The sequence below is a fragment of the Coturnix japonica genome, chromosome 1 (genome assembly GCF_001577835.2).
Source record: "Coturnix japonica isolate 7356 chromosome 1, Coturnix japonica 2.1, whole genome shotgun sequence".
Classification (NCBI taxonomy): Eukaryota; Metazoa; Chordata; class Aves; order Galliformes; family Phasianidae; genus Coturnix; species Coturnix japonica.
The window spans coordinates 143,707,518-143,730,021 of record NC_029516.1 but is presented as its reverse complement, the minus strand read 5'-3'; positions in this window follow the sequence as shown (position 1 = coordinate 143,730,021).

Sequence of the window (22,504 nt, the reverse complement as noted above, 5' to 3'; positions counted from 1 at the left end):
ACATGATCCAATTTCACATGATCAGAATTACTTCATTTGACATACCAGCATGCGACATTTGAGGTCAAAGTAAAAATAGCAAACAAACAAAAACTTTGCCGCATATTAATAGATTTTAAGAATAAAGTATTAACTTCTTAAAGTCAGGCAAGGTATTTGTGTTCAGAACTGAAATACTACTATTTAAAGTATTTGTAACATTCTAGTGATCAAGTTGGATTTCCCGCCTTTATATACAGCTACAATTTGACTGCTCTAAGCACATTTATTTTCGTTTGATAATTCATCTGTAAAGACTGACAGAGCAACCTGATGTGAAGAATGAGAAAATGTTTGCTTTTGTTTTTTTGAAGACTGAATTGAGAAAGCACTAAAATGTATAGTATTAGATGTTATTCCGAAAGGATTCTCTATCCTTTAATATATATTTTCTGGAAAAGCAATTGAATGCATAATGCAGAATTTATTTATTCTTATTTCTATAATATGTGTCTATATATTTCATAGAATCACAGAATTGTAGAGTCTGGAAGGAACCTAGGAGATCAGCAAGTTCATGCTGATCAAGCTCTCCTGATTAAGCAGGCTCCCTAGAATAACACAGGAAAGTATCCATAGGGTCTTGAATGTCTCCAGAGAAGGAAACTTCACAACCTCTCTAGTTAGTGTGTTTGAATGCTCTATCACCCTCAAAGTGAAAAAGCTTTTTCTCGTGTTCATATGGAACTTCCTGTACTCCATTTTGTGCTCGTTGCCACATTTGATTTTAGTTCTGTGATATATTACTAGGCAGCAACTAAACATGCAAAATAGGAAAATTATTATTATTATAATTATTAAATGGTTAATAATTTAATGCACCTTGAGCTGGAAGCAAGGATTAATTTATTATTATTTAAGTTTTCATTCTCACTGTGACAGTGAGAAAACCATAAGAATTTGAATTTTCCTACTACTGTGCCTTGTATGATGTTACCTTAATCTGGTAACCCTATAAGTCACGTCCCTCAGTAAGGTGCTTTGACAGCCCCGACCAAATTACACAACCATCTTGACTTGTTTCTCCTCCCTAGTCTCTTTGAGCGCACCCAGGATCAAAACTCAGGTTTGATATAAAAGGTTCTCATGCTTGCATTGGGTTTTGCATAGTGGGTGTACGCATCTGCGTGGGATTTAGGATAAGTTGGGATAAATTGGATTAATTGGCGGTTACATCAAAAAGTAAACACCTGCAACAGTCATAGTTGAATGAATAGGTGGAACAGCCCCTGCAAAGTTAATAGGGATAATCTGTGTCTATCCAGCTCAGAACTATATTACTTTTGGAGTACAGCTTACAGTAGCAAAATAATGTTGTAATTGTCAATGAAAATTCATAATTAAAATGCTAGATCTATTTTTTTTTCCTAATTTTAAATATATTTGCTTTTATTCATCCAAAAGTGACTTTCAAAATATATCCCATGTTTTGTTACTGCATTAATTACATAATTCAGTCTTGAAGAAATAATTAAAGGTAGGTTTTCTTATTTTGAGGCTGCTTAAGCATAAATTAAGAGGACTCATGTATTTCCTCCCACAGATGTATCACAAGGAGATGCACATTTGAAATAGACAGAGACCAAGCTTCATTCTTACAGAATACAGGACAATAGTACAATAATTTGTATTTTGAGAATGATTATATCTGCTTCTGTTAAAAGCTGACTGAAAAGATGAGGCTTGATTTTTTTTTTTTTTTATATTGCTATCTGAGGTCATTTCTGCAACCTGTTGGCAAAGTTTTTTACCAGTATAGTCTGAAACAAATTGAGGTCAATGTACATTTTCTCACAGCCTTGCTCACAGATTTCTTCCACGAACTGCAGAAGGTTTCAATTTACTGAAGCACTGGAGTAGGTAAGATCCAATCAAAGTAAAAGCAAAATCAATAAATGCTCACCTCGGAGGGCTAAATAGTAGTGACATCAGTCAGAAGAAAAGCTGTTTGCAGATCCAAAGTACAATTGCCCTGTACCCAGAAGAAAATGAAAATGTACCTATGTTATTGTATGACTTGTTTACTGATATGTATTTAAGATGTTTGACAACTAGGATGGATTTTCTATGTTGGATAGAAATGTATTTATGTGTTTAAACAAACACACAGAAATTATAGGCAATCCATGAGTGCCAGTTTGAGGTCAATCCAAATTCAGCTAATCTTAGTAATGCTCTTCTGACTGCTTTATCACCTAACATTTAATGGTTGATGTAAGTGAATCATACTTTTAAAAACATTACAGTCAATAAAATATGAATAAAATAGTCAGGTAAACAGTTATGTGTTACATGAGTCTAGTAAAAATAATTTCACATTTATCAAACTGTCTTTGTAAACAAAATAACTACAAATAATTGTGTATAATTATTTGTAAAAAAAGAAACAGCAGCCTCATGCTTATCCATTTTTGTGATAGCATTACAGTTTACAGGATAAATATTTTATGAAGAATAAGAGCATCATCTGTAGTTAACTGAATTGTAGTCTGTGCATTCTTATATATAATTTTAATCTTGCTTTTAAGAAAATCGATTTTATTTTTTAGCTGAGTATCAGTTAAACTGTATTTTACTCTGTGTAAATCTGTTGTGTCAGCATTCACACAAATTATTTTTCACTTCTTCAGGAATTGTTATAACTCAGCATTAACTGTGATCTGCCTTTCACAGCTTCGTCAACTATGAAGATATTAAAAAATAAAAAAAAAAAAAAAAGTGCCATTTTTAAAGAATTGATAAAATATAATATGATATAACTGAACTACTTTCACTATAAATGAGTTTGCTTTTTTTTTTAATTTGTCCTATAAGATGACTATTCAGTATTTGTAGTCTGTATAGTTTTTGCAAATACTTTCCTAGTCTTGTAAAATAAAGGTATGTGACACTCTAATTTGGATATATTTAGATTTTATTTGAAATTGAAGTTTAATGAATTAATCAAGATCAAAATACAACACAAATCAAACAAGTTCAAAAATGATCAGGATATGACTTCATTCACAGTAACTGTAACACACTTGACACAGAAAACTTGACATGAGCTAGCAATTTGTGTTTGCATCCCCAAAGGACAACTGTATCTTAGGCTGCATCAGGGCAAGGGAGATGATTATTTCTCTCTTCTCTGCTATGGTGAGGCTTCATCTGGAGTAGTCCAGGCCTGGGGTCCCTAGTACAGGAAGTTTGAGAAGCTACTTGATCAGGTCCAGAGAAGAGACACAAAGATGAACTTGTTTGCAGAGGTGTTCAGCTTGGGCTCTGTATCATGTATTTTCCACACAAGTGGAAAAAGCCCTGCAGCCCTGCAGGAGAGAATAAAAGTGGAAGGGAGGCTGTAGTGAGTTTGGAGAGGAAAAATGCACTTTGAAGCAGGGGATGCCCTGCTGACACTACCTATTGAATCCATTGCTGGCATATTCCTTCTCCTTCTCCTACTCAGTCTGTCTCTCAATGGTCATTAAGCAATATTGCACTTGCTTGGGGAGTTTCTGCTTGCTGCTTACTAGGGTTATCTAAGTGGATGCCTGTGTGTGTATCTTGCAAGGGTAGTTTCTGTCTTGCTTTGATTCCTTATGTGTTATTTCTATTATGGAATCTTGTGTGTGTATGTGTGTAAAATTAGACTTGTAACCCTCAGTGCTGCCTTGAGTATATGCTTGCTTGCCTCTGCTCCTGAGACATCGTCCTGTCTTCTTTAGACCCCAAACATCATTCTATTGGGCAAATTTGGCATGAATCTTACCTGCCCCGAATACCATGGCCTTGCTTAAAATGCTTTTTACTGTGTCTGCTCAGAAAAATCAGGGAACAAAGTGGTTGCTGTGAAGCCTCATATATAGTAATGTTCTGGCTTTCTTGGGAATTTCTCAGCATTTGGATTAGAGGAAGCAAGGATTAAAGATTTCTGGAAATCTAGCATCTAGCATTAGAGGTTAACTTGGATCAGGATTCATTGGGCTCAATGTATTCATTCTAAAATAGTTCAGAAATAAATAAATTGGGAAGAAAATACTATGAGGGAAATCATGTGGTAGCATTTCCCTGCATTCTCTCCTATCTGAAATATTTCTAATTCATCTTGTAAAAATACATACAATGTGGAAAAAAAGAAATCTGTGTTTTGGCATAACATAACAAAAATATGTAAAACTTTCCTGAGAAAATATTATTGAAACTGTGCATGTCTAAACGCAATGTAAAATTTTCCAGATATATATGAACCAAATAAATATATCCCCTCTCATCTAGAAGCACCAAAAATGTGATTGAGGAGAACATCTTGGAGACCATCCTTAGATTATTATAACATTGATCACACTAACATATTAGTTAATGCAAACTTACAATGTAATTAAAATTAAAATAATAATTGTATAGTCTTTTTTTTTCCCCTTGATATCCAGATATACCATGAAAATAATGTTCATGAACTAGTTCTACGTTTATATATTATCATAATAATGTTATAGTATATTTCCTAATGAATTTAGCATATTTAGCATATTCAGCAACTCGAGAGACTTGAGACATTTTTAAATATTTATTAAAGTTGATCATAAAATCACACAAGAAGGATATTGAAATGTATTATGAAATACATTTGATACAAATGATCACTAGATCCTCTTTAACTGAAGATGATATATAACTTGACTGTAAATATAACCAGAGATGAATATTCATTCAATATTTTAAATATGTATGAATCTGTGATCTATGATCTATTTGTCATTATCTTCCTGTTATTTACTGCCTTTATTATGTAGATTTTTTCCCAACATTTAACTTTTTTTTTTTTTTTTTCCTCCAGCAGAATAAGGACATCTAGTTATTGTGTAGACTGCTAAGTAAAGCCAAACCAGTGTTTGATCTTTCCTCCTAAGATATATTTCAAATATTCTTATTGTTGCTGTCGCTAACATTTGTTGTCTTCTATTTGGACAATGAGTTTCTTTGAAAACTGAAACTTAAAATAGAAAAAATATAATCTTCATTTGAAGCACATGGTTTCCTAAATGACATCATTTTTCATAAGAATCAACTTCTCTAGCTTAATATATGGATGGCTGTCATTCTCTAAATCTTTCAACCTGTAGTGTTACTTAATCATTTACTTGAGTTTAGCACAATACTAGTGTCAAGTGATGTCACCTTTATCTTGTAAACTTCAAAAATTCTGTAATGTGTTTGCAAACACTTCAACTTGATTTCATTAAATTTGTTTATATCAGCAATTTTTAAAATGTTACCTAAATTCTACCAGCTAACAGAAATTAATGTATTGAACAAAACTGCATTCAGACCAGAAAACGTACATATTAACCAATCAAAATGCTTACATAATGTCATTCAGCATTATTTTCAATTAGTAATATAGGTGTCTCTGAGGTATTTGTTTTAAAATAACCCTTTGCTTGGGTTTTGAGAATGTTGTCTTAGCCACTATAAGAGCTTTGTAAAAATCAATTCCATTGTTCCACTGTTGTCTGCTAAACCAGTTATTCTGTCAAAGAAGAATATTTGATGATCTTGTCCTAATTTGTTAATAAGACATGAACACGTTAGAACAGGACACTAAAAATCAATGATAAATATGAAAGACTCTGCAGGTAGAAACCAATGTATTCATAACAAATCTTCTTTCATACAATCTGCCTTTGTCTTGTCAATGTCACTTAAATATTGATAAGTTCCAGCAGCAGTATGCAGACTTAATTTCTTTCTGTCATGGAACAGTTGGCTAAATCATTGAAACTCAAAATTCAAAAATACGACACAATTCTTCAACCTTAATTTACATAATTATTTATTTATTTACAGTTGTGTGATACTTGCTGTACTTGTAGGAATTCACTGAGAATGACTGTACTTAATATTTGGTCTGTGTGCCCTTTTTTTTTTCTTTTTTTTGGCTATGCCAGACACACTTAACTGGTTCTACATATGAAAAAACAAAAAGTTCTGATTCTTCATAAGCGCATCAAACTACCAAAGGGAAAGTTCCAAACAGAAATTTAGATTTATACTGCAGTTTATTTGTTGTTGTTGGTTTTTTTAACCCTGCTCACACACTTTGCTACACAGGCAGAAAGGAAGATCGAATATTCAAAAATAAAAATGGTGATTGCATTCAATTATACATTCACAAAAAATCTGGTAGTGCATATTTGTCCATTCTTCCCTTTATTATTCATTTATTTATTTATTTATTTATTTATTTATTTATTTATTTATTGATTGATTGATTGATTTTTCTTCTCTGATTCAATACATTTCCTTTTCAAAAGCATGTTTGATTCATTCTTGCAGAATATATAACTTATAAGAATAGAACATATTAAGTTGCTGGAAACAACATCTGAAAATAAAATAGGTTTGTGTTCACACTGTTTTTCAAAAATGTTGGAAAAAGAGCAAAGATTTTGCAAGAATAAATATTTTTGCAGTCATAAACCTTTTAGTATCTTACATTCACTTTGCTGCTGTTTTACTTAAGATTGTGCAGCAAGTATGTCTTGACAAACACACCTGCTGTTATAGTCCCAAGCACTGCTGAATATGGAGTTTCTGTTCAGTGAGAAGGACTGTATCTGAGAAGCAAAACTGGTACATTTGAGAAGTTTTTTTTTTGTGGAATGTTGCAAGATAAACACAGAACTAGACAAAAGGAAAATTTGGGAAGATTCATTGTGTCTGCTCAGAACACTACTTAACAGAACTTGTTTTTTACCTCTGCACAATCCATCAAGCATTAGTAATTTCCTCTGGGTTTTTTAATAGAACTATGAAAGAACATAAAAAAATAATAACAAAACAAAAAGATTTTGCATTATAGCTAATCTAACATCTAAGACTGTGCCCACAGCTTTATTAAAACTTTATTTTCCAGGCATTTATGATATAAATTCATGACAGGGTAAAATCTTGAAGCAGTGGCATCCTGTTTCAGCATAATTAAGGTCAATCAGTTAATTTCCGGTTAATTAATGCCATATATATATATATATATTTCTGTAATAATTCAAACAGCAGCAAATGAAATGTTTGTCTTATTTCAATAGAACAAGTTCTAAAATATTATGAAATGTACCATTTTACTGGCAAAGGTGGTTGTTGCATGGTAGCTAGAGTATCTTGCTACAGCTGTGAGCTTATGCCTTGCTCTGGAATGGGTGTGAAACTGAATTTAATAGACCTATTTTGGGGCCAAGGAAAAACAAACAAACAAACAAACAAACAAACAAACAAATAAATAAATAAATAAAAATAAATAAATAAAAAGCCAGGGACTGCCTCCTGAACTTTGTCTTCTCTAGGACATGAATTTTTCATTAACTAAGAAGTCCCAAGAGCACTGCAAATCCCATATGGCAATGGACCTCTTTTCAAGGTAATTCTTCTAACTGATTTAAATTTACTTCTGGCTGACGTATGTGTTACTTAAGCTTATCTACCAAGAGCCTCTTCTACCAAGGAGAAAATCTCTTTAGGTCTATTCCGCCTCTTTTTTTTCAAGACAGATTCAAAGACTGTCCAAGAAATTCATGTTATTCCATACTTGAAATGCGGAGTTAAAAACAGTTCCCTAGTCATTGTAGGGAATTCATTCTTTCATCATTGAAATGTATTATTTTCAGATCAAGGTGGTCACACTGCAACAGATTAGCCCCTAAAATGGCCACGAAAAATATAGTTAGGAGATGGCAGAAACAGAGCATGTATACATTAATTTTCTTCCAAAGATTTTCTTAGTCTTCAATTAATTGCATGTTGGTTTGTTGTTTTTTTTTTTTTTTGTTTGTTTGTTTCTTTTTTTTTCATTATGTGTGAATGCCAAATTGATTTATTTTCCATGACTTACACAACCTGCATCTTAGAAACTGCAAATACTTTGTATGTATAATATTCCATAAGCAGTTGCACAAGTCTATTACCAGTTACAGTATGAAGAATCTTTACTGTGCATGCTTTTCAACAAGATTTTGATTAAAAATTACTATATTTTTAGGGGGACAGGTGACAGGTTGGTGGGAGGGAAGAGGAGTAGGGGCATAGCCTGAATCAAAAAGTTTTTTATTTTTTCCTTAGAAGAGAAAGTACCCAACCAACTTCCTTCATGATCCATACTTCTGTGCAGAACACTTCAAGACTAAAGCTCACTTAGTAGTTCTTGTCACACAGATCTTATCACAGAGGAAGTCTCACAATTTTTAGAATCTTCATTTCCCTTCTTTATCTTCCAAGAATAATTATTTACTTTTCAATAAAGGCCAGAATTATTAATTATTTTCAAATGAAATATATGAAAGTTTCACACAGTGGCCTAAAGATATTCTCACTATTACTTCATAGATATTTTCTAGTATTAAATTCTTTTTTGTTCTTTTTTTTTTTTTTTGTTGTTTGTTTTACTACTACCAACATTTTCCTTATTATAAATTTAAAAACGTATTTCCCTGCTAAGTGTTTAAAAGTTAGAATCCATTGTTTTAAATAGGAAATTCAAATTATTTTATCTATGTTCATCTCATATCTCTCACCTACATGTAATGTCATCTAGAATTTATTACGCAGTCACAGGGTTCGTAGCAGTGTCTACTTGGGTGACTGCACATTCAACATGAATCATTGGTTTTGATAGATATGAGTAGAAAAGGTATAACATGTACACTAGAGTCTGAAAAAAGAAATCTAAAGGAGAAACTACAGGAAAGAAATAAGCCTTAAACTTCAGCACAAAGTGCTAACGTTGGCACAATTTTTTCGCCTTTTTTTTTTTTTTTTTTTTTTTCCAATTTATATTAGTTTTCAATTTATATTGGATGCAGTTAACATTCCTTCAGTGGCACAACTGTATTCTCTGTTCTAGAGATGGTATGTAGACATGAAATTAATGATAATTCCTGTAAAATATGGGTCAAAAAGAAACTGTACTCCTTGCAGCCAAATCATGGATTTGTAGGGGCTTGGAAGAGAGCTCTGCAGATCATCTAGCTAAACTAGGTTCCCTAGAGTGTGTTACATAAGAAAGTGTCCAGACTGGTTTGGGGTACCTCCAGAGAATGAGACAGCTCTGGAGAGCTTGGTCCAACACTCAGTAACACTCAAGGAAATTTTTCCTCATGTTCATATAGAACTTTTGTTGTTTCAGTTTGTGTATGTTGCTTTTTGTCATGCTGCTTACACACCACAGAAAAGATCCTGACACATTCTCTTGACACCTGCCCTTTAGACACTTACAAATGGCTAAATCCCAAAGACAGATGTTCCAGGTCCCTCACCATCTTTGTAGCCTTCCACTGGACTCCCTCTAGAAGTTCCCTGTCTTTCCTGAACTGAGGAGCCCAGAGATGGCAACAGTACTCCAGATGTAGCCTCATCAGGGGAGAATAGTGGGACAGCATAAAATACTATGAGCTGCTGACCGTGCTCTTTTTAATTCAGCCAGGATACCACAAGGGGACGCTACTGATTCATAGTCAACCTGTTGGCCACCAGGATACCCAGGTCCTTCTCTGCAGAGCTTACTTCCAGCAGGTGATCTCCTAACCAGCACTAATGCACGTAGTTATTTCTACCCAGAAGTTTGACTCTACACTTGCCCTTGTTGAAGTGCATAAGGCTCAAACATTCATGCAAAATGCTTTGTGCCTGTCTATGGCTTTACAGTAATACAAAATATATATTTGAAACAAGTCTGCAAGTTAAAATACTACAATATTCTTATACCTGTGTAACAGGTTGTTTAATAATTGAGTAATAATTGTACAAAAGTTGATTTGTTCCTTTCATTAAGGATTTTTTCTACTTGCTTTATGATTCCTGTATTAGATAAAGCAAATGTAATGTTGCTTAATTCTAAAATCTCTTCAGTTCACTGACTTTTATTTTTACTTTGTTTTTAATATTTGAAGTTTGTCCTAATTAAAGAAAGTGCAATCTTTTTTAAGCTGGCAAGAAAAATCAGGTTCAGAGAGTATGAAAAATGTGACCTGTATCACACAATAGGTCAACTGCAAATTTAGTTTCTGAGTTTCTTTATTTTCCAAGCTTACCCATGAGGGTATGGGAGATAGTGTTAAAAACCTTACTGAAGTAAAGGTAGACAACATCCACTGCTGGCCTCTCATTTACCCATCCTGTCGCGGCATCCTCGAACACTACCAGATTGGTTAAGCATGTCCTGTTGATGAATGCATATTGACTCCTAATAAACTTATTTTCTTTCACTTTCTTGGAAATGAGATCCTGAATAAGTAATTCCATCACCTCCCCAGGGACTGAATTGAGGCTGACTGGCCTGTAGTTTCCTCGGTCCTCCTTGGTCATTTTGAAGACATGAGGGACACTGGCTTTTCTGTAATCTTCAGGAACATCTCTCTGACCTTTCTATATCATAGAGAGTTGTTCTGCAATCACTTCTGCCTGCTCCTTTCCAACTGCCTCAACACTCATGAGCACATTCAGTTGAGGCTCATAGATTTGTCTGTGTTGAGTTTTCTGAGAAAATCTCTGACGAGTTCCTCCTCAGCCAATGGGAAGTCTTTCTTTCCCCAGACTCTTTCTTAACTACAGAGTCTGGAATTATAGAGTTTATAGGATTATAGGATTATTTGAGTTGGAAGGGACCCTTAATAGGATGTAGTCCAATCCCCCACAATGAACAGGGATGCCCACAGCTCCATCAGGTGCTCAGAACACTGTCCTGCCTGACCTCAGGTGTCAATTCCTAAGGCTGTGTCTTAACAGTAAAGATTAAAGCAAAGATGATGTTCAGTAATTCCACTCTCTCTATGTATTTAATTATCAGGACATATGACTCCTTCGCAGCACGCCCCCATTTTCCTTAGTCTTCATTTTGCTACTGACATGCTTCAATAAATCTTTCTTATTTCCATTGTCTTCCTTTGCCAGCTTTAATTCGAAGTAGGAATTAGTCTTCATTGTTGCATCCTCTGCATGCTCTGGAAACATTTCTATATTTCTACCAAGTTGCAAGAGTTTTATTTCACATTTCGCAAATTTTTCTTCTTCGTTTGAGATTTTCCATGATCTCCTTGTTCATTCATGCAGATATCCTGCCACCATTGTTCTACTTCTTGCTGTTAGGGATGCACTGATCTTGAGCTTGGAAGAAGTGGTCCTTGAATGTCAGACAGGTCTCTCAGGCACCCTTACCTTCCAATGCTCTAACATTTGGGATACCACCTCAAAGAGTTCAAAGTTGGCTTTCCTGAAGTCCAGGGATGCAATCCCACTATCTCTACATTAGAAATAATGTGAAGTAATAAGGGGAAAACCAGAAAATGCTACATAGATAGTAGGACAAAAAAAACAAACAACAACAACAACAACAAAAACCTAATCAAAATGAGAATTGGAATTGGAACACATACCATAGCTTAAAGCATGACAGTGTATAAACAATATCATATCTGATATAATAAAAAGGAAAACTATTTCACATGGAACGGTTGGTTGAAACAGCAGAGAGCAGGACAGGGGATAAGAGCTAGGTTACTAGTTGGAGTGGGAGTAAGGAGTTCATTTAAGGCAAGAGACATTGGCATCAGTTGAAAAGACACTCCTGAGAACAAATTGCCATTGAAATCAGTATAGCTACTTTGCGGCACAAGAGTAAGTACATCTCCTATGCTCCAGTCTTTACTTCTGTCACCTTCAGACAAAACTGTTTTCTGAATGACTAAATGTTCATATTGTTCCTTTCCCTTTGGCTCCACTTTCCTTCCTTTCCCTCTTTCATGTGATTGCTAAGAAAATTAATATCTAATGTTAAACACTGATTAATTAAACACACACAATTAATTTGATGCAATTTAAATGAGACAGAAAGTTACACTTAAGTTATCAGTTTCCTAATTAAAGTTTTAAATTATGATGATTCTTCTGTCCTTTATTTAATGCTAAAAGTGTAATAATGAATTATCAGTTTTCAGAATTAGAAAATTGAGATTTCATATTGAAGAGAATGGATTTATTAATACTTGAGAGTCTAATCCAACAAAGGCGTAAGAATTAATCTACGTTTAGGTAAATTACTAGAAAAAGCAACCAGATTTTGGAAAATTGACTGTCAAATCAATGGAAAATAATTTTCATATACGCAGGCAGTTTGAGTTTATTTCTTTGAAGTATTTTTCACATGAACATAAGATCATAGTGTGTATGGATAAGGTAATCATTTTTCTGAGTAGTATTTGCTTTTCAGATCTTTTGAAGAAAAAATCTTTTAAAAATATAGAATACTTTCATACTTAAAAATATAAAAAGAAATTATTTTGATTGTCTGTTCAAAAATGAAAGAAATGCATTATAAAATAGAACAAATATAAAATATGAATGTTTTGCTTGCTCTGTCAAAGTATCCATTAGTGAATGCCTTATGCTTGAATGCTGCAGACAAAATGTATTGCTTTTCTTGTTTTTAACTCAAGTGTGAACTCAAATGCACTTATATCTTTTCATAATAACTAAAAAGTAAGAAAAGTTTTCATAATCGATTGTGAAGTTAAAGATTTTTATACCTTTCATGTTTTGAACAGGCAACCAGTGACACAAAGTTAAGCACAAGACAAAATACTTCTAATAAAATATTGGCAAAATTATTGATTTTTTTAAAGGAGAAGTCATAGAAAGCTGTAAATAAATATACTATACTGCATGAAATATGATTAGTCTTGCAAAATTACAAACAAACAAACAAAAACGCCAAAAAAAAATAGTAGAAAACTAAGCATCATCTGGATTCAGTTAAGGATAACAAAAACTAGTACAAGAATGTTAATAGATCAGATTCTTCTGCTAATATTTAGAAATAATTTATCTATAAATTAGACCTCTACAAGGTCTTGTGCCTCTGGTGGCGCAGTGGTTAAGGATGCCACTTTGCAACACTGGAGTCCCGGGTTCGAATCCCCCCTGTGGCGCAAGTGGTAGAAGTGCCGCTCTGCTACACAGGAGGCTCGAATCCCAGGGGTTGGACTCGATGATCTCTAAGGTCCCTTCCAACCCACACAGACTGTGATACTGTGATACTGTGAAGGTCTCCCTAGAACAAGGGGAGGCTGGCAACGATTATGAATTAGGGTGATCAGAAAGGGAAAGAGGGCAAAAGGAAAGACATCAAAGGAGCAATAACTATGTAAAGTGGGAACAGTCACCACCAAGATCCAGCAGCATTTCAATGGTCCAAGGCCAATACAGGAGGAAAAGAACAGGGGACAGCAGCAGAGTGGCCAGCCTTACCCAGGAGGGTCTGTCAGCAGGCAGGAATCACACCATGACGCATCTCATGTCAGACACCTCCCCTCTTGGTTACAGGTCCCTTTTTATCCTTCTGCCAACATGGCATTGCTGGATATTTTGGTTAAGAGACGTGCAGACACTTCTGGGATGACTGTCTCCCTTGAGATGAGCCCACACAGAAGACTGTTTCCTGGCCATTAACCTGCAAGTCTTCTAACCAAAGATTTTTCCAGCTTGGACCTGGACTTGCCTGAAGTTGTCCATCTGTGCTCCTCAGCAAAATTTGAGACAAATGTACAAAAGGAATGACCTTTTACGTCAGTCATCTAGAACTCTCTTGCTAACCCTACTGAATTTCATTGCCTTGTTCAGAGGTAACTGATTGATTGGAATTTGTTAAGGTACTCTATTATGATGGATAACTTAAAACAAGAGATCCTACAGATCATATGCTCCTAAGTGTGATGTTTTAAGAGGACTGATGTTTGCAACTTCATCACTGCATTGACTGCATTGACTTTATAAATTAAAATTGACTGGTTTTTAGAATTCATCAGACTTCCATTTAGTGATTTTACAGTGGGTGAATAAGGACTATTTTTATTGTAAACAATTTTTCTCTGAAGATCTATGTGAGCATTTTTTAATTTTTTTCCATGTCATAAAATGTCAGCAGATTTTATTTTTAGTAGCACTAACTCATCTTCCCCAACCAATGGAACTAAACTATACTGTCAATATCAATTTAGTGTAAAATAAAGGTGTTTTGTTGTTGTTCTTGTTGTTGTTTTGTTTGTTTGTTTGTTCTTTATGTTCCTGCTAACAAATACTATGGTATATGCAAGTATGTTTAGTGTGCACATTTTGATTTCTTGGGTCCTAAATTATGCTGGGTCTTATTCTAAATTCACTCTTACTGGTGTAAATAAATAGTGTGCTACTTTATTAAATTAACTCTTGTCAAATAACAGAAAATATAATATAAACATAGATTATTTATTAACAGTGAAATAAGCTTATTACTCTTCTTTCTGTTGACATTCAATGAAAGCACTCTTCAGCAGATCAGAAAACAAAGTGAGTAGTAAACACTAAACTGAATATATCGTGTCTGAGAAATCTAAGTTGATAAGCTGGATGAAAATGGGGTCTGAAAAGATTTGATACAACATATGGGTCTTGTATGTGCATAATTCCAAATATCTGACACAGCTAAATTATTATTTTTATGTGTATTTGCTTTACTAAGAGCTGCTGAGACACAGTTTTTTAAAATAAAATCAACAGTTGTTGTAATATTCAGGCATATTATGTTTATTTTATCAAAGGTGCTTCATTCAAAGCATCTTTACCAAATCATCTTATTTCATAAGTACATTAAACTACCAGAACACACAGTAGAAATAGTATAAATATAATATTTATATCTATGCAATCTGAGGACAACATGTTATATATTCCTCACTATACACAGTCAGTTTTTCTAAAATAATTGGCATTCACAAACTGTGATAAATGGCATCATGAGTCATTCAACTTGTAGCTGAGATATAAAAGAAGTAATAAAAAATTACCATGTTATTTAAATGCCAAAAGTTCAAAAAATTCATGCTTTGCAAGTAAGATACATTATTCTTATTTATAATACTACTTTCTTTCTTTGAAACTACTGCATTTCTTATAAATACTTCTGAATGACATTAAAAAAGCTTGGGTATGATTTCTTACTCCGACTTTAACAATTACAGTCTCTAAAATCCTAAGCACTGTGAATCATTTACAGTATGTCACATCACATATTTTAAAATGAATGTGTGCAGACTGATGTAACTCAACATGACATAATACATATGGCAATAAATGTGAAGATTTTAAAAGCTTTCAATTATTTGCTTTAAAGAAAATATGCAGTGCATGGTTTTAAGTAGATCTCAATGGAACAAACATCCTAAAAATTTGTCAAAAATGTTTTTGCAGTATATTTCTTATTTTAAATGTTACAAAAACAAGCAAACAAAAAATGATTTGTAAATCAGTATAATTGAACTGGTAAGAACATAGATTTTCCCACTAGTTAAATTTTTTTTAAAGATTAACCTCATAAATTTGTCTTTTGATTTGGGCTTTAGCAATAAAATTTTGATTGGAAGATGAATGAGTTGATTCCCCTTCCATTCTTTCACTTCAAAGCTTACCAAAGGAAGAAACGCAAAGCCATACTTATGGAGAAGATACAGTTGTCACTGTGTTGAGTAACAAATTATGAAGTACGAATTTTTTAAATGACATTAATAACTAAGTATATGTAATAACTAATTAGATCTCCTAAAATATATCTAACTCTATACAGTATTTGCTGACCAAATTAAATACAGTCAATACATGCACTATAAAGTAAGGTATGCTATTCTAAAGAACAATCTGTAAATAAATAAATAAATAAATAAATAAATCTGTAGTACTCCTAGATTAGTTAAAATAAGTGATAAATCAGAAAAAAGGCTCAAGAGTACTTGACAAACTTTTTTTTTTTTTTTTTAATGTATTTGTAGAGATTACTCAACTGATATTTAGTAGAATTATAATTTATGTTAAGAAAATGTGAGATATGGAGTTGGGAAGATGAAAAATGATGGAGAAAATGATGGAAAAAAATAACGTGGAGAAAAGTTTTCTTACAGTTTGAAAGTAAATAAAAAATACTTCAAAAAATATAATAAATTAATACTAAAATCTATTAATGTAGGAGAAATATAAAGGGTTGAATACACTATAATTCACTTTAAAAGAGATATGATTCAGGAATTTATAGACTTTACATTTCATTCAGTACAAAAAAAAAAAAGCTAAAAAGTCAAGAGTAGGAAACAACTAAATCAAACACAGAAAATCAGTATGGCTTCATGAAGGAAACTTAATACATACAATTATGTATATATACGTGTGTGTCTGTTTACCTGTGAATGTATGTATTTGTGAATGTACATGCAGAGAATACTTAACATACTATTAGTTTATTTATTTATTTATTTTTTATATATATACTTCAGCATTTTTTTCTTAGTCTGAAGAGAGTGTGGCCTAGAAAATGACTGTATGGAAAGATTATTCCTTAAGAGGATTTCTCATTAGTGACTGAACCACTTAACAGAAGAATATTTGCCTGACAGAAGCATAGTATCACAGAATCATCAAGGTTGGAAAACGCCTCCAAGATCATCTAGCTCAACCTTCTACTTACCACCAATATTACCCCACAAAACCACGTCCCTTTGTACTACATGTAAAAGTTTCTTTGATACCTTCATAGACAGGGGCTCCACCACCTTCCTGGGCAGCCCATTCCAACACCAGACCACTCTTCTAGAGCATAATTTTCTTTCTAACACCCAACCTCAACCTCCCGTGAGAGGAGGGGGCAGCTTGAGACCATTCCCTCTAGTCCTATCACTAGTTATATGAGAAAAGAGGCTGAACCCCACCTCATGTAGTAGTTATTTTCAAATAGATGCTGGCACATACACAGAGTCTGTTAGTTATTTAGAATAAATCTTGTGAAAGATTTTACTATGCCTGAATCTCAAACAATGACATAAAAGACCTTCAGAAAGATTTGTTACCATATAATACCTTTCTATCAAGTTTATTCATGAAAAAGAACAGAAAAGGAAAAAAAAAAAAAAATAGAGAGAATTTGATATTTAATTAATCTTATTAATTATCCCTTGTCATTCTTCCAACTTGCACTTTGCAATTCGTTCCTCCTTTTAACTGGTTGTATGTCTGCTCAACAAATCTCCCAGATATCCATTCCTTAAAGTTACATTCTGCATTGCAACTTATGAGACAAGGCAGCTGAAGAGATAAAGCACCAGTGTCTGAATAGGCACAGAAGCACTGTAAATCTTTATTTGAATTCCACCTCAATTCTAATCTCAGAATGAATTTATAATAAATAAATAAATAAACGTCATGGAACATTCTATAGTGTTATACATTCTCTGAAACTCACTCTAGGTAATTTACACAACTGTACAGTTCATGATTGTCTTTAATAGACATTGTAACAAGGGTAAATAAAAGATCAAAATATGCTGTTTTGAAACAAGCACAGAATCTTGAGAATTAATTATTTATAAACCACAGTCATTAAGTTCAATAGAAAGTGGTGTAGCATATTACTCAAAAAATGCCATTTTTCTTTTTTTTTAGATCTTCTTACACTCATACCTCCTAATCTATTTGAAAATATTTTTTTTTTTTTATTTTCAGCTCTTTCCCCCCCTCTCCCCCCCGCCTCTCCCAGAGCTTTTGCTTTTGACAGGGAATGAGTGGTTGTATGAGATTTATCCCAAGAAAGAGGACATTCGTGTTCCATATACCTACATAGATTAATCAGTTAGGGTGACAGTTCTACTGGAAATCAATACAGAGAAAACAAGAAAAAAAAAATCAAAAATTGTCAAGTAAATGGTTTGTGAGGGTAGAAAATTCAGGAAAACAAATAGCCAAATTTATGTGTTCTTGCCTATATGAGTGAATGACAGCATGATCAATTTCTGATACATCTTATATATTTATTTATCTTTTTCTTTTCTGACTAGTCAGTAATTTTCTCCCATTCTGTCCTCTAAATGTTATTCTACTTTCAGTCAAATAATGATCAGCAAGAATTGTAGGTAGAATTATGAATTAGGAGCTTGTGCTGCCCTTTCAGCTTCTGATAGTAGAACAAAGAATCACATAATCATTGAATGGCCCACCTGCTATGTGCAGGGTCGCCAACCACTAGACTAGACTGCCAAGAGCCACATCCAGCCTGGTTTTTGAATGTCTACAGAGATGGGGTATCCATAATCTCCTTGGGCAACTTGTTCCAGTGTGTCACCATCTTCTGTATGAAAAAACTTCTTCCTAAACCTTCCCCATCTCATTTTAAAGCCATCCTCCCTTGTCCTATCACTATCTACCCTCATAGAAAGCCTTTTCCCCTCCTGTTTATATGCTCCCTTCAAGTATTAGAATGAGGTCTTCCTGGAGCCTTCTCGTTTCCAGGCTAAACAAGCACAGTTCCCTCAACCTTTCTTCGTAGGAGAGGTGCTCCAGCCAAGAGCTGCATGTCTTTCCTGCACTGGAGGACCCAGTGCTTGATACAATAGTCCAGATGCAGCCTCCCAAGAGCTGAATAGAGGGTGGAACAATCATCTCACTGTATCTGCTGTCCACCCCTTTTTTAATGCAGCCCAGAACATACTTGGCCTTCTGGGCTGCAAACGCACACTGCTGGCTCATGTCCAGCTTCTCGTCCACCAGAACCCCTATGTCCTTCTCTGCAGGGCTGCTCTGAATTAGATTTTCTCCCAGTTTGTATAAATAAATGTATAAATAAACATTCAATCATAACTGTTAATTACATTATTTTATTCTAAGAACATATAAATTATTACAGACAGGTTGCAAAGTTCCATCTCAGAAATCATATATAACAAAATTCAGGGAGGATACCATAAGTCAATATTACAATCTGTTTGCTATCTGCAGAAACACCTGCAATCATGCAATAGAGGTAATCCCTCATTTTCGCAAAGAGTACTGTTTCTTATGTAATGATTCTTATATCAAATTTACATGACTTAATTTACTGTAAATTCAGAAATGAATATGCGTAGATAAAGTATGACGCAATATGTTCATTTATTTCAACACAACCTGAACACAACCAAGATTGTCGATCATTACTATTACTTACATGACACAATATTATTTTTTTTACATTTAAAATTTTAAAAGTTAGGATATGGACTTGTCTCACTTAGATCTAGCTATCTAAAACGTTTTTTTTTGTTTGGTTGGTTTTTTGTTTGTTTTTTTTGTTTGCATGTTTTTATCCATGTCAACTTAGTCATCTAAGCTTCTCTGGTTAATAGAGAGAAATAGTTCACAAGGAAGATATTTTATCTCTTCACAAGGTCACAAGAATCAATATGGAAGTATGGCCACTGATGGATGCCCACTGACTAGAGGTGATTAAATGTCTTGGACTGCTAGATGAGATGAATTCTACTTCATAAATCTAAAAACAAAAGAAATTTTACCTATTAAAGAATATTCAAGAATGAATTGTTTTGACTTTGTGATTTATTTATTATTTTCTTTTAATTTTCTGGCTTTGAAAATTATGTCCACCCTTATCATTATTATTATTAAAATTTTTGAGTAATTTGCAAATTTATGTCTCAGTAAGATTTTTTGAAGTGGAGAATGGTGTAGCAAAAAGAAAAAAAATAGAATTGAAAAAACCAAAAAATTTCAGTCATGAGGATAAAAAAAATCTTAAATAGACAGAACTTTACACAATAACGACCATTTTATATGGCTAAATACTGAAAGCACTCTATGACTCTGAAAGTAGTTTTGAGATGTCAGTGATTACTACTGAAATATGAAATATGAAATAGTAAATGACTATCAACCACTTTTAGAAAATATATATCACCTTGACTTACACCAACAACTAAGGCCAATTCTTCTAAGAACTCACACTTTTAAATTAAATATATATATATTAAAAATTCTAAGATATCAAGCCATATGTAATATTCATGGCTTCTGTTTACCTAGATATAATCTGTAATACAAGCTTATGTATTTTTACTGAGACAGGAAATCCTTAGTATCATGAACATAAACAATGAAGTCAGTCTGACTACTTACGTAAAGAATGGTCTCATACAGAAGGCCTGCAGCCTTATATTCATAATATATTATTCTACATTTTAATCTTTCGATATTGTTGACTTTCAGTGTATTTCTAATTTAAAATACAAGCTTTATATTCAACCTTGTGTAGTGAAATGCATTAATTTGTCAAATATGTGTGGTAGGAAATCTCTTGTACTTTAATATTTTAATTAATATATTAATTAATGCTTCACTAATAAATAAATAAATAAATAAATAAATAAGAGAAAAAAAAGAGAGAAAAACATAAACAAAAACAAAACCCCAAAAAACATAAAAGAAAGATTTCCTTAACTGCATAAATTAGAAAATGATTATGCACTTGTTTCTTTGAAAATCTTCACTGCCCTCACTGTCAACAGATTAAAAGATAGGTTTGCCATTACATATAATCTGACATGAACTGAAGTGAAAGAAAACACATTGAGGGAGGGAAAAGATTTGATAAAAATAGATGGATATTGCATTCAAAGTTCAGAAGTTTATTTCAAAAAAGACATCTGGAAGTTTCATCACAAATCTTCAGTATTTTGGAAAGTTTACTTGAAGATATCTGAACTTTATAGTAGAACAAACAAATAACAAATGATGTTCATTAGGTACAAAGCCTAATGTCATAACTGCTTGAATGAATAGCTTATTTTAAAGATGTAATTGATGTTTAAAGGTGAATAAAGATTGCAAGAAAAAGACTAAAGGTCAAAATCCAATACACTCTTATAAGGAATGGCTAATCAAGATCATAACAACTCATTCAGTATTAAATTATAACTTTACTAAGGAAAAAAATAATAAACCAGAAGAATGTTTTCATTAGTTTATCTAATAAAGAAACATGACAGACTAATTTCAATTCTGTATTATAGTTATTATTTACTGAAAGCTATTCATTATTAAAAAAATGGAAAATGTACTTGTAACCAGGATGACACAAATCATAAAATCTACAACTAGCATGAGACTTTCTATAAAATGCACTCTTTAATTTTCTTGTTATTATTTCTGTCGTGCTACAACATAGTAAGGAACTTTTAAAAGGTTCTCATATTATGCTGTCAATATTAAATCACATGAATAATCATAAACGTATATTTTCCATATCTGCTTGCCAGGCAAACATAATTATCATCCTCATGTTAACTCTATTCTAAAAAGCTGTTGCATACAGTTTAAGTACTGAAGTCCGAAGTCCAATTGATAGATCATTTATTGCAGAGAGAATAAACTAGAAAACTGTAATGTTTGACAGATCACAAAAAGAGGGAAAAAAAATAAAAAAAATAAAAAAATCTTTGTAATAACACTTCTGCAATTATTGATTAATAGCATTGTTTGTATTCAACTTCAAAATATTTCATTTTCTACATTTTTCCTCACCAATTATTCTACAATCTATTGTGTGCTATTTTTCTTACTTTCTTTTTTGACAGTTTCTGATATAGTTCCAAAGAAACACAGCAAGACTGAGATTGAAAAAGTTCTGTTATTATACTGGGTAACATTTTTATTCAAGCAGAAAAATACAAAGGCAAAAGTGTGCTTTAAATGTCAACCTGAAATAAAGTATGTTTGTTCTGCATGCATATCTGCCTAAAGAAAAGTGGAAGAGTAAGAGGAAATTTCAACATCATTTTTTATTAAAGAGTTTGTGCTATAGTGATTTTATGTGAATTGGAAATCAAAACATGTAGTATATAATTAATATAACACGATAAAGGTAGATATATTCTTCACTGCTTATATTATTGTTGTATTTTAGACATTAACAAACATGATGCACATTATAGCATTTTGTCTTTTCCATATAGTTATTTTAAAAAAAAAAAAAAAAAAAAAAAGGAAAGTTTTCAGGTCAGAGTTTTCTTAAAATGTGTAAAAAGTACTTTAGATGCAAAATGCAGTCAGTTTGTAGAAATGAATCATGAGGCTACTAAAACATAACAAAAATTCAGAACATCTACTATAGGCCCTTTTCAACACTGACACTTCTGAAATGACAGTGAACTATATTGCCTCTGGACATCACTGCCTCAAATATAATGAGGACACTCCAGACTGGTTTCAGTCACTTTATATTGTAAATGCATGGATCACAATTTTGTGAGGGCTCATAAATATAGTTAGAAAAATATCAATTCTACTGCAACACTAAGGAGTGAAAAAAATACTATTTATACAAAAGACTAATGAGTATATGATTAGGCTAAGTGATACTATGTTGAAATTGAAAAACAGTGTACAAACCAATCCAAATTAAAAATAAATAAATAAATAAACAAACAAAAAAACCCCACACAACTGTATCTGCTAGTCATTATTAAATAACTATCAAAGCTACCTGATATTCAAAGAGTGAAAATGAAGAGGGGGAAAAAATAAAATGTAATTACCTTTCTCAAGTCTGTATATTGTGTTTCCAGCAAAGAAATTCAAGATGCAAAAAGACACAGGT